Here is a 13,165-nt window from a genome sequence, read left to right as displayed (position 1 = left end):
CCCCATGATAATACATCAGACCAAAATTTTACTTAGGGGGAAGTGTACGGTGACCCCCAAACCTTTCCTTTCCCTGCGGGTTTCACAGGGGGAAAAACGGATTTTCCCCCTCGGCCAGTTTGGTTTTTTTTAACTCAGAGGCCACAGGCAGGGAACCATGGCACTCTCTGAAAAAAAAACAGGGGTTTACCGAAGTCTTTCTGCACAGAATGCGCCTAGGTTCCACTGTACAGGGCCAATTAACAAACCTTTTAAAAACGGAAGAGGGGTTGTTCATGCATTGGGGCGAGCCAAACCGCCACACGGGTACATTATTTGGAGAAATGCGTGAAGAAATTCCCTAAGAAAAACCCCCCCCACAGAACACACCCCGTAGTGGGGTTAAAGAGTTTATGCGAGATGCTTACACCCCCGGTCAGGAGGGGCGGCTGGCAATCCCACCGCCATGGTAAGCCCCGAGTGTCAGCCCAACAAATGAGAAAACCCCAAAAAAAAAGCTAAACACAGGCCGGGCCATAAGTAAAAGGCCCCGGGCAAAAGCCAAAATTCGCAAATCTCAAGAAAGCAAGGCCGAAACACTTTTTCCAATTTGGGGGAAAGAAATGATCATTTCCTTTTTAATAATTCGTTTTTTAAAAAGTTGATTTGGGAAATTTAGGGGGGGGGTTCTGTAAAAATATTTTGCTGTACGCCAAAAATTCAACGATTCTATTTTTTGCCTTGTAAGAGAGGGCCCCTGAATCATGCAATTTTCATAAAAACCCTTTTGCTTTAGGAGGGTTTTAATTGGGGGAAGGTAACCTTTTTTATTTTAAAATTTTATTTTTAAAATTTTTTTGGTCAGTGATTTTTTAATTTCCATATTTTCCCCCCTTTTTTAGTCTTTCTTATAACAATTTTTCCCAATTTTTTTAAAATATGTATTGTTTTTAAACATATATTTTTTAAAAACAAGGTCAAGGAGAAAAATTTGGAGGGCCCTCAAGGCCCTTTAGCAGCTTTTTCCTCTGCATTTCCCAAGGTCAGTCTCCAAAGGCACGTTTCACCCAAAAAAACCTTTTCTCCTTTTTGGGATTTTTTCTTTTCCAATTTTTTGGCGAGGTCCCCTTTAATTTTTTTAAATTTTCCCCCATGTTCTGTATTCATCGTTTTTTTAGTTACCCCCCAAATGGGTTTCCGCTGGTCTTTTCTCTGGCGGTTGCCCAACCCTTTCCCAAACTCTCTTTCTCTCTCTGCCTTTTTTTTTCTCACTCTATTAAACCCCTTTTACTATTTTTTCTCTTCTCCCTTTCTCTACCCTTTTGTTTTTTATCTCTTTTTCTCTTTAAACAAATTTTTTTTTCTTTTAAATTCTATCATTTTGGTTTTCTTTCCCTTTTCGCTCTCCCCTCTCTCTTTGGGCCCCCCCTCCCCTTCCTTTTCTCTCTTTTTCTCCCTCTTTCCTCTCTATTTTCTCCCTATCCTCTCTCTCTCTTTCTCTTTTTCCTTCGCTTTCTCAATCTATCAGTTTTGCTCGCTCTCACTCTCTTTTTTTTTTATCCCCTCTATTTAAATATTTATTCCCTTTCTCTCTCTCCACTTTCTCTTCACTTTTTTCTGGTCTTCCCTTTTGCTACTTTATATCTCCTTTTTATTTATCTGCCAGCCTCCTTTCTGCTATCTCTTTCTCCCCTTTATTTTTTCGGGTTCTCTTTCTTTAACTCTTTGAAAACAAAAGGGGGTTATCCATGGCCTAAAAGTTTTAAAAAAACTCATGAAGTGGCCCGGAGTCATTTTGTCATGATTTATGTCAAAGAGATATCTGCCTTCAGTTTGCGGGGCCCCGGGTCCCGGGGAGGGGAGCAGTCCAAAGGGAACCAGGGGTCGCTGCACGAGGATCGTAAAATCTGCGACGGAGACAACGACTGCGGCGCCCATTCCGACGAGGAGAGGGGCCCTCTGCGGGGGGGGTTGAGCTCTTTGTGGCAATCTAGGGGAAAGGGGAAAATAAACTACCAAATCCCCGCTCTATGGGAACCTCAAAATCAAATACGAATCGCTGTCGGGTTTTAAGGCAAAAGTAAGTTTTTGAGCCCAAAAGCTGCTAGAACGGGTTACGGGGGTACTCACTTGTTAGTTGCCTTTTCATCTGATTTTTCCTTTGAGAAATACTGTTTTAAAAAACTTTTTGGGGAAACAAAAAAAATGCTCACTAGGGTCAAACAATGTAAAATCAGAGGAAGCTTTATAAAAGACAAAAAAAATATCCCCAACATAACAGTGACACCGTAGGCTCTGTGGTACAAGTTGTGACCTCCTTCTCAAAAATAATCTTTCCATGCCGACATTTAAACCCTTTTCCCACCAAAACACCCCAAAATGGGGGAGGGCCCCCCTTTTGGGGGGGCCCAATGGAAAGGGTACTGCGGGAACCCCGGGGGGGGGCTCCGTCAAAAGGTTTGGTCGGGCCCGGGATGGGAGCCAACCCCCCTTTTTTTTTAAATTTTTTTGGGGCCCCCCCCCCCCCCCTCGGGCCCCCAAAAACCCTCTTTTTCCCTTCCCCTTCCCCCCAAATTTAAAAACCCTTTTCTCCTCTCGCCTAAAAATCTCCGCCCTCAAATTTTTTACTCACCAATTTTTATTGTCCCTCCCCCCTTCCTCATGGCAGCCCCTCGTATTTTCCTTTTTTATTTCCCAGCCCTTTTTTCTTTCCCCTTTAAATTTCAACCGAAAAAAGGGATTTCCGGCCTAAAGTTTAAAAATTTTGAAATGCAGGAGATTCTTTAGTATTTAAAGATATCTCAGTCGCGGGCCCGGTCCCAACGAGACCAAATAAACCAGGAACCCCAATGTACATTGCGACGGAAACCCGGGCCATTCCCGAGGAAAAAGGGGTTTGTTTGGGAATAGGGGAAAGGGAACTAAACCCAAGACGTCATAACCAAATCAAAACATCGGGGTTTAAGGAAGTAAGTAGACAATTCTTTAAAGATTACGGAAAATTTTTTAATATATTTTAGAACGTTAAATCCGGTGAAAAGACATTAACAAGAAAAAAAAACTAAGACAAAAACAAACCAATACCAAACTGGGGGCTCCTCCTCACTCAAAGGGCTACTTCCCCTTTCCAAACCGACATTAACCTTTCCCTACCAACACCCACTGAGGCTTTGGCGCAATGAGTACTGCGAGCGAGGGCTCCGTCACGGGTGTCGCAGGATGGGAGACACCAACTGCGTCACCATCAGCCGCTACTGCGAGCTCTCCGAACCCGCCGTGTGAAGGGGGGGACCTGGACATGCGTCTGTGCAAGGTAAGGATCCTTCACAAGGCTCTTAGTGGTTACCAGGATGATGAAAGGAGTTCGCTTTGGAGACTATGACAGTTGGATGTGCATTTGTGATATGCATAGCGTGGACCAATGCTGTTTGGCCATCTTTACACATTACGTAAACACTTCTCGCTGCCACAGATGTTGAGGGAGAAAAAATTCGACCTCTTAGAAGAGATGTCCTGCCGTCAGGAAAGAATCTATGGTTCGAGTGCAAAAGTCGGTGAAAAAAATGCAAATAAAGATTATGTGAAATTTTCACCTTGGAATCCTTGTCTTGATAGTCATCTTCAGTAGCTTAATAAATCATTTTGCTGGTGAGTGCAAAAGAAGTCGAGTGAAAAAAAAAGGACCTTGGAAACCTCCGTTTGCTATTTGCTAGTATTCTGTAGTAGATCTCATAAATCATTTCTTGCCTTTTTCCTTTCTCTCTATCATTGCTCCCTTCCCTACCCCCTTCCTAGTGAGACAACCAAGCGTGAAAGGTCGAGGCATTGGGAGAAAGAATTTCCTTGAAAAGGTCAACGTACCGTCAGCCACCCCGACTGCCCTCAGGTTTACACCCGTGTGGTGCGATCGGTGCCTGTCCACCTTCTTCTTGGAAAGGTGCGTTAATGATCCTGTGTGTTAAGTTCACGGTACTAGGTTGTGATCCCCACTCTCTTAATCTATTAATCTCTATCTTCTATCTATCTCTCTCTCTCTCTCTTCTCTATTCGTCTCTTCCATCGCTTCTCTCCTCCTCCGTTTCTATTCTCCTTCCGCCTTTTCCAACTTCCCCCGTCAATCTCTTTATCCTTCCTTTATCTACAATATAGTGCAATAGATCGCGTACATCTCTCCTACATTTTCACGAGTGGCCTTGCGTTCCTTTTTCCAACCGTGAGGGTCTCTCGCAGGTCAGCTGGGGAGAAGCCTCGCTCCGGTCTGCAAGGCGATTGGCGCGACCTTGTAAACCCTCCATGACGGCGCGAGAAGTTCCCGATGATGATTATTTAAAATTATCTGCCGCGTCAACAGCTAAGGTCATTAGCGGCGAATACCTTGTTAACTTAGAAATTATTAAAATGTTTAAAAACTTTAAAAATATCAATAAATATCTTACAAATAACAATAAATAGATTAAAAATCAAAAACAAAATATTATGTATAAGTGCATAAAATGATTGAATAAACATATGCATAATTATATTTATTGAAAATATTAGTCTCCCTAAGGAAATAATAAGACCCTCTATGTCACAATCTTCCCCAATACATTTTCGTGATATGGGGGAGACAATTACATACGTCTTGCGTATGAGGAATGCTTGCACATCTTTCCACTACATGTACGATCGTTAATGGCTTTGGCATCTTCACAAAAGTGCTTCATTTTTAGCCATCATTGGCCCATGAGCAGTCTTGTGTGCCGATTCTTAGTCTTGTTAATAAAAAATTCCACTTTTTCGGTTGGGGATGGATTGCTAGTTGCCCAACTGCCAAAGGTACTCTAATGTCTCGCAGTTTGTTTCGGAGGTGCCTCCATTTTCCCTCATTATCACGAAGACAAATTCTGATGCTGGGTTCAGGTCGGTTTTGTTTGGAGAGGAAAACGAGCATCACAAGGGGATGAGCAGCAGCTGCCTGGCCTTCTGATCAGCTCGGCTCATTCCCAATGATACAACATGCGCTGGCACCCACATAGAGTTATCTTTACGTGTTCGTTGACATCAGTGCAAGCCATCTTGAACCCCCCTCACCTAACGGGATGTGATGAGTTTAAGCTCTTGATGCTTGCAAGGCAATACGAGGGAGTCCAATATATCACAACAGACAGAATGGTTCGTTAAGATCTTAGTCATCTTAACTTGCTGTAAGGATGGCGATGTAAAACTCGTGCAGTTGAAGATCGAGGCTGCTAGAGAAAGGGACTGCCAGATGCAAGTATTCCTTCTGCTCACTGCTGCAAAACCCACGCCATTACAGATTTCGACACCATCGGTTAAATTGAATCTGATCCCCGGTATTTAGAAATGTGCTGAAGAAATTTCTCTCGGACTTCTGCTTCGGATCTCTCCCCTGTCCCAATTCGACTAAATCACAGCTCGACGTGATTAGTCCAAGGTGGAAATTGGGGAATTCCAACAGCCAGAAACCTTAGAGAGATTTAAATTAAGATCTTCCACAAGATCCTCATTCTCATACCATAGGATCGGCTACCTCAAGGGGGTTTGAAAACAATTTGGATGTAGGAGATCATGGATCCTTGGTGTCTCGGGTAGTAAATCAGATTCAGTATTCTCGGTGTAAATGGAAAGAGGTGGTTCTCCACTCTCAGCATACAGGATCCACAGGTGAAGACCTTGAAGCCCAGTACAGGATTCTGAGAAGCCTTCATTACGACCGAGTCTATCTAACATCCGTTAGAACAGTGGAGTTCAGAAGAGAAAAGCTCACATCCAAATCAAGCTTACGTACGGATAAGCGCTCGGTAAGCCGCAGAAGAGTGTGCGGTCTGCACCCCAAGATAGATGTGAAAGAAACCCGCAAAAAATACTAATTGCTTTGTAGCCTTTACTTTAAACTGTTTGAGTGAGGCACCAATGTAAGTCTTGAGTCAAAAATTAGACCCAAAACAGCTACTTCACATCTTGGACAACAATTGCAGTGGGGTTGTCCCTAAATAGAGGGAGGATGGAATTTTCCTCGTTTGTGAAAATGCATAGCCATGGTCTTTCTGGGGAAAAATTTGAACCCTGATATGTTGTCCACTGTTACAAACCTGATTTACTGCAGCGGCCTGTGTCCTTGCACATCCTGTAAGCTTCCTCCTGAGCAGTACAGTGTAAAAAGTCATCCACATACAGATTACATGAGACGAACTTGGAACAACCTTTACAATGTCATTTATAGCAATGGCAAAACAGGGTCACACTAAGACAACTCCCTTGTGGGACCCCTTTCCAGCTGGTCTTCAAGGGTAGAGAAACTGATTTCCCACTCCGAATCTAAATTTCCTGTAGCAAGGAAGCTTTGTATGAAGGTAGGTAATGCCCTCCTAAACCAATGTATACAGCTTCATGAGTTATTGCTCATCGTCCAAGTTGTAGTCATAAGCTCTTCAAAGGTCAAAGAAGACTGCCAACATGTGACGTCGCCGGTGCGAAAGGAATTCTGTATAGCGTTTCCATCCTCACAAGGTGCATCTGTGGTCGATCTCAATCTTCTAAACCCATATTGATATGGAGTCAGCACGTTTCCGTTTCTACGAAGCCATGTCAAAACTGAATGAAGTTACCATTTTCTCCATCAGAAATTGTCGTCTGAATTCCTGGTGTGGAAGCATCCTTGCCATGTTTAGGGACAGGAAATGATTATAGACTCTTCCATGTGGATGGCACTGTTACCATCCCTATATATCGTCACTTCCTGGGGCAGTCTCTACGGGCGAGCGCAAAGCAGAGTCCATCTCCTTGCGCAAAATGGCAAGTTGTATGGAAGTTCTGCTTGCATCCTACTGAAGGAACGACACTGGGTGTCCGTTTCCTGTTCAGCCCGAGAGTTGGAGAATCGGGCAGTGTTTAAGATGCTCCAGAGGAGATCTCTGCCATGGATTTAGCTAGCTCATTAGCAACATCTTTTTTATCGGTGATGCTTATCCATCAATGTTCAAAGAACGGTCGGGACAGTGATGTGCTCGTTCAGAGATTCTTGACGCACTCGTCCCATACCCATGCTAAGAGGGGCCCAGAGTTAATCAAGGAGACATAATGTCTTCATGGACTGTCCGTCTGGCCTCCTTTAGCACTAGCCTCGGCCTGGCTCGGGCTTTTGTAATGGATCAAAGGTTACATCACTGGGGCGTAGTTTCAACGCCTTAATGCAGCTTTTCTGCGCTCTGACAGCTTGGGGGCATTCATCGCCCACCATGTACCGGAGTCGACGGTAATGCCCAACTACTTTTGGGAATGGATGCTTCTGCTGCAAGGTGAATTCGTGATATGAAGTGATGAAACAAGGCATCTTGAACAACACTGGAAAGTCATTCACAGATCAATGCAATGACTGCAGTGACTAAAAAGATTCCAGTCCGCATGTTCAAGTCGCCCATCTCTGCACTATTGGGCTGGGAAGACCATTCACCTCCTCCAAAGTATGTGGAAAATGGCGCTTCCATGAAGTCTCCATAACCTGCAAGGAATTCAACTGTGAAGCAGATGAGACAACTGACAGGTCTATATTGGAGAATGTCCAGTTGGAATTTGGAAATGTGTTGGAAGTTCATGTTCAATAACAACTGACATCTACTCTTAGGAGCAAGGGACTCCAAGGCACCTCCTCGAGGGTTGCACAAAGTTTCTAACCAGAGTGAGGCCGACCATTGAAACCCTCCCAAGAGTAGAAAGGGGATGTGGCAACTGCCGCAAGTAGATTTCCAAATCATTAATGTTTAGATTATGTGGAGGAAGGTAGATAGATGCAACAGTTGTAAGTCGTGTCAAGCCTATTATCACAAAGCCTACCGCATGTGTCTGCAGAGTGGATGGCCTGGAAAGAAATATCCTGACGTACCAGTACTGCTACTCCTCCAGAGGTCCATTGTCAAAAGTCCCATAATGGCTTGAATTTGGAATCCTCTCAGGGAAATTGGAGATTTTCCCTGCGTCATAATCTCTGGTAAGCATACACAAAACTGGGTTATATGAAGTATCAGATGTTGCAGTTCTTCCCATTTTGCATGAATTCCATGACAGATTCCATTGGATTAGGGTATCCAGTTCTTTTTAAACTATTTTTCCTAAGGTGGTTTGACAGCACCTGTGGGTCAAGGTTTGCCCTACACCTTTAGGCTGTCCCTTTCCAGGATCTTGGGAGATCTTTTGAGGGAGTTGTTTACCCGTGAACTAGTTTCCACAGGCTTCCTTTTGACAGGCTCAGGATTCTTTGCCTGGGCAAAGAACGGACCTGAGCCTTTGCTTCAGGGGCATTCTGCCTAGCAGCAGAGCCCTTGGAAGTGGTGGCAGCTGGAGTCTGTCACCGTTAGACCCCTGGAGCCCTTCCTGACGGCTCCAAAGAACCCACCTTGAAATGAGTCTTTTGAAACAGACTCAAGATTCCTTATGCCTGGGCAAAGGGGCAAACCCGAGCCTTGCTTCAGGGGCATTTGCCTAGCAGCGGAGGACCCTGTGGATATGGGGCAGCTGGTGCTGTCACCATGAGCGCCTTCTGGAGCTCAACTGATGGCTTCCAAAGACCTTAACTGTGGGAGGAGGAGTCTCTACAATAGACCCCTCACTCCTTACGCCGTTCTGGTGGAATTCACCAGAGGGCAGTTTCAGCAATTGGGGGAATGAGGTTGGAAGAAGTGGCAGACGTGTGTGTGTAAGAAAGTATTGGCGGGCAAGGGTTGGTGGGAAGGAGATGAGCCAGACGAAGCAAAGGAGTTACCTGTCTGGGCAAACAGCACACGGCACGTCGCTTTGCCTATGGAAAACTAAACTTCTCCTTGCTCCTTTATTATCAATACTTCTTTCTCAAATTTGTACTGTACACTGCTTTGAAGAAGCTTCATGAGCTTTCTTGCAGGGTAACAGCATAGTTGGACCGGACAGTTGTCATCTCTTGATGACCTGTCGTACCACACGTTACACATATTCTTGGTGTCATTTTCCTTAAAAACGGCAAGAGTTATCCATGCCCATACCCTGGCAGTGAAAGAACCGCATAGGGTTGGGCAAAATATGCGCTTCACCTTGAGGTGGTACCATGCCAACTTACTTATACTGGAAGGACCAACGTATTAAAAGTTAGGAAGGAGGGGTGTAGACAGGTCTAAACCGTCAACTTCTCTCTTTAAAACGTTTTACTGCCACTACATTAAAATTCTATGGTCCTCTAACAGTTTCTCTTCAGAAAACCTCATCAGGTTCGGAAAGGACAATTCCTTACACTGATTGAGTGGGGTTTTGTGAGGCGAACATGAAACTTGAGCCCCAGAGGATATTGCATATCGCACTCAGAACGGGTCACTCTCATCTGGTGATGAAACCTCAACTATCAGGCTACCATCTCGCGTGTGAGGGTGATGCGAGGATCACGTGACATACCTCAACTATTTTCACTATGTACTCAAAAATATACAAGATCCACTGGATGATACTCCCATCAATGGTCTTCATACTAGGTACTTATATATGAAATATTCTCCATATTAACTTGGTAAGATTTCCTAGTGGATTTAGGAGGACTTTCCCTTCTTACCGGTTTGGGAGCCCGCGGAACCATTACGATTTCCTATTCTGCCCTTGGAGCTGGAAAAGGCTCCAGAGTGACACATGATGTTCCAGAGGAATTGGTCGGGGGATTGCGTAAGTCATCAGGTGAGAGAGCTAGATCTTTGTAAATTTGTAGTAATCTACAAATAGATATCTTCATTTCCTCACCCCCACCCACCATGGAGTCCAACGAGGGGAAGGCTATTTAGTTCGGGCTCAAAATCTCCCAACAGCCACAGGGTAATGAGGAAATATACGCAGCCACTATTACAGTTACTGATGGCCGTCGCTGGGGACCTATGCGCTACCGAACTGAAAGGCCTGCTTGACCCTAGCCATATTTAACCAGCCGATGGACTCGGGACCGGGCCTGATCAAAGCCACCCGTCTAACCAGAATAAAGGACCAAAGAGGGTGTTGCTAGCTGCGGGCGCAGTGTGCAGCCATCACTCAACCTCCAGGACCGTGTCTCCTGGAATACGGGATGCCACAGCACGCAAACACACGTGGGAGAGTTCTCCACTGGTCCAAGATGGAATAAACAAGGGTGGGTACACCATACCCCTCTCATAGGCCTGGGGTACCAGGAAAGCCATTTGTCTCATCCCCATGGTGACCCCTCCAGTATGGGTAGCACTCTGGTCCGGACTCACCGATCATAGGGACATCAAGCCCCCCCACCGCGGCAAGGCGGCTTCCGTTAGGGGGGGAAGTTCCACGAGCTCGTCCGCCACCTCCGCGAGCACCGTGAGTGTCCGCGTTGACCTTCCGATGGATCGAAAATGTTGGCAATTTGCCTTAATCTTACTTCATTGGCTTGGTTGGAAACTCCTGTTTTGGATTAGTTACTACACGTGACAATGACTCACATTGCAGTTCTCAGTATTTCATCAACCAGCGGGTGCCAATATGTCACTTGCTTTAACAAGCAAAGATGGTCGGCCGTAATATTTCCGCTACAGATGGGGTGGAATGGATTTTGTTTCCATTATTATTTTCATTAAATATTAGTTTGCAGATTTTGTATAAGATGTCTGGGTGGGAGGAAATTTGAAGAATGAGACGCGGGCTGGACCATGGATCGATGCGCCCCAGGAAATGGCACCCCCTTCTGGACCCGTCAGGTACAAAACACTGCACTCCTTCGCGTCCTCAGGGGTTCCTGTGGAAATCCTAATCACCTGGGTCTAGCTCCTTTACTTCTTCTCTGTACTCTTTGCAATCAGAACTTATTCGCTGCCTGCTTTTCTCTAACTTTCGTATAAGGTCAAAGTAAAACACTGAATGAATTTAAGATGTGAGCCTCTCACCTCATTCCAAAGTTGCTTCTCATCACTCCTTCAAGGAACATTGGAGCCATCTTGCCTTTGGCAGAACACGCAATCTTTCTCCCGTCTTGTAAAATAGATATAGAGTGCATATATACAGCGCAGTTTCTTGGATAAAGCTAAATGGAAAGTGACTAAAATTATGTCTCCCCTCTAACGCTCACCACCGATTCCCTCACTTCCACTACTAAAAAGTAAGAACACAGCATAAAAGTAATGCAAATCGCCATTCAGGGTCGTGACCAAAAGCATTAGAGAAAGACCATCACACTGTATAATATCTCCCACTCTCCTCCCTCCCCCCCTTCCTCCAGGTCTACCAGCGACTGCGAGCCTCGCACTTACTCACTCAATCACAACTCAACGCGCGTGGCCAACGAGGGGACCTGCTACCACTACCAGCAGGCGCCCCACACTCCCGCCGAAGGCCACTGCGCCGCCCTCAACTACGAGAACTTCTACTTGAGCGACGAGCTGTGCTTGGAACTGAAGAGTCCTTTGCGTTTGTTCCCGAGGAAGGTTTAGGCGATCCCAAGCCACTTTGTGTCCTCAGAATGCATTGAGTGCTTTTCCTTTGTATTTACTCACTCATGAACCTGGATCCCCTTCTTATCTTGCATTACTGTATTCTGAATTGAAAAAAAAAAAATTTACAACTGTTTCTACTGATACTTTTGTTAACTGTCTGCAAATAAAAAAAATAAAAATATTTTACTTTTTTCGTGAAATCCTCTTTCCATAAGTATGCTTGTTATACATTATATATATATATATATATATATATATATATATATATATATATATATATATATATGTGTGTGTGTGTATATATGTATATATATGTATATGCGAGTGTGTGTATTTCTATATATATGTGTGTTTGTGTGTGTGTGTGTACGTCTATTCATACATACATATGTACATACATACATATATATATTCACCTGAATCGTTCTATCAAAAATAACTTCAAGAAGCAATATTTTAATACAGAAACTGTTACATACCTGCTACATACCTGCATTCCCCTCCTAAATCTCGCTCATACACACACATCTCCTCTTTGTATTATCTCTTTTCCCTTCCTTATATCCTTCCTTCCTTCCCTCCCTCTCTTCCTCCCTTCCCTCCCTCTCTCCCTCCCTCCTCCTCTTCCTCCTCCTACCCCTCACTCTCTCCCCTATTCCTTCTTCCCTCCCTCCCTCCACTTCCTACCTATCTGCCTCACTCTTTCTCTAACCCCTCCCTCCATCTCCTTCCCTCGTTCATCCCCTTAATCTCTTCTTCCCACTATCCACCTACTCCTCCCTCCCTTCTCCTTCTACTCCTCACTCCCTCCTCTTCCTACCCCTCCCTCTCTCCCTCCCTCAGCCTGCAGAGGAAGCAGCTTGACATAGACATGGCCGCTGTCACTGCGTATGTTGTATGCAAAGAGGTGTAGAAGGCTGCAGAGAGGACATTTATCAACAGGAGGACCTTAAAGCTGAATGTTGCAGAGTCTTATGCAGCCATGGTGCGTGATGTATGTGATGAGACTGTGGATCAGGACCCTTACAAGGAGCACCCTGGAACTCACCAAGTAACTTTGGGGTGACAAAGGCGATGCCATCAAGCAGCCAGAGGCCCACAGACTATCTAAACATGAGAGTTGCGACCCGTGCCCAACTTTTTTCTGACAGGAAAGCAACCAACCACTTAGTCGCTTTGTACAGCAGCTGCATCTCGTATAGGTAATCATTTATAAGTTTTACGTTTGCATATCATGAGCTATGCCTCAGCCAATAAACTATTGCAATATGAAAGGTTTTGAACAATGTTTACTATGTTTAGTGGAGTTTTCAGGGGAAACAAAAGGAACTGATTATTTTCTCTGCAGAATCTTCCTTGGTGACCTGAGAGATCAGGTTCCTGCCTTTGGTATGGTGCTAGGCTCCAAGAACAAGCCAATAATTTAGTATTTGTATATCGCTATTTCGTTATATCCTTTTTTCTATAAAAAAGTGACTTGGGTATGACGCACCCAAAGTATCGTTCTCGGTCGGTAATTTCGAAGATACCATTCTAGTGTTAGGAAGTCTGATAATAGTTATAATAATGTGCAAGGATTTTGCGGAGCTCGAGAATCCTAACAATAAAATGGTAAGTCTTGAATATGAAAATACATGTCTTATATAATAAACAAATGCTGTGTTTGTTAACATAAAATGATGTAACAACCCGCGAGGAGGTACCCACGCTATCCCTGATATAAGTCAGTTATTGTTTACTTA

At 44.5% G+C, this 13,165-nt stretch overlaps 1 protein-coding gene across 1 annotated transcript in view; it reads left to right on the top strand.

The window, feature by feature from the left end:
• LOC119570412 overlaps nucleotides 1–13,165 on the top strand; it is a 68,173-nt gene that overhangs the window by 36,884 nt on the left and 18,124 nt on the right. The window lies entirely within an intron of this gene.

Source organism: Penaeus monodon, chromosome 4, assembly GCF_015228065.2.
Source record: "Penaeus monodon isolate SGIC_2016 chromosome 4, NSTDA_Pmon_1, whole genome shotgun sequence".
Taxonomy (NCBI): domain Eukaryota; kingdom Metazoa; phylum Arthropoda; class Malacostraca; order Decapoda; family Penaeidae; genus Penaeus; species Penaeus monodon.
Note: the sequence above shows the minus strand (reverse complement) of the source record. Positions and strands in the feature narration are given on the sequence as shown.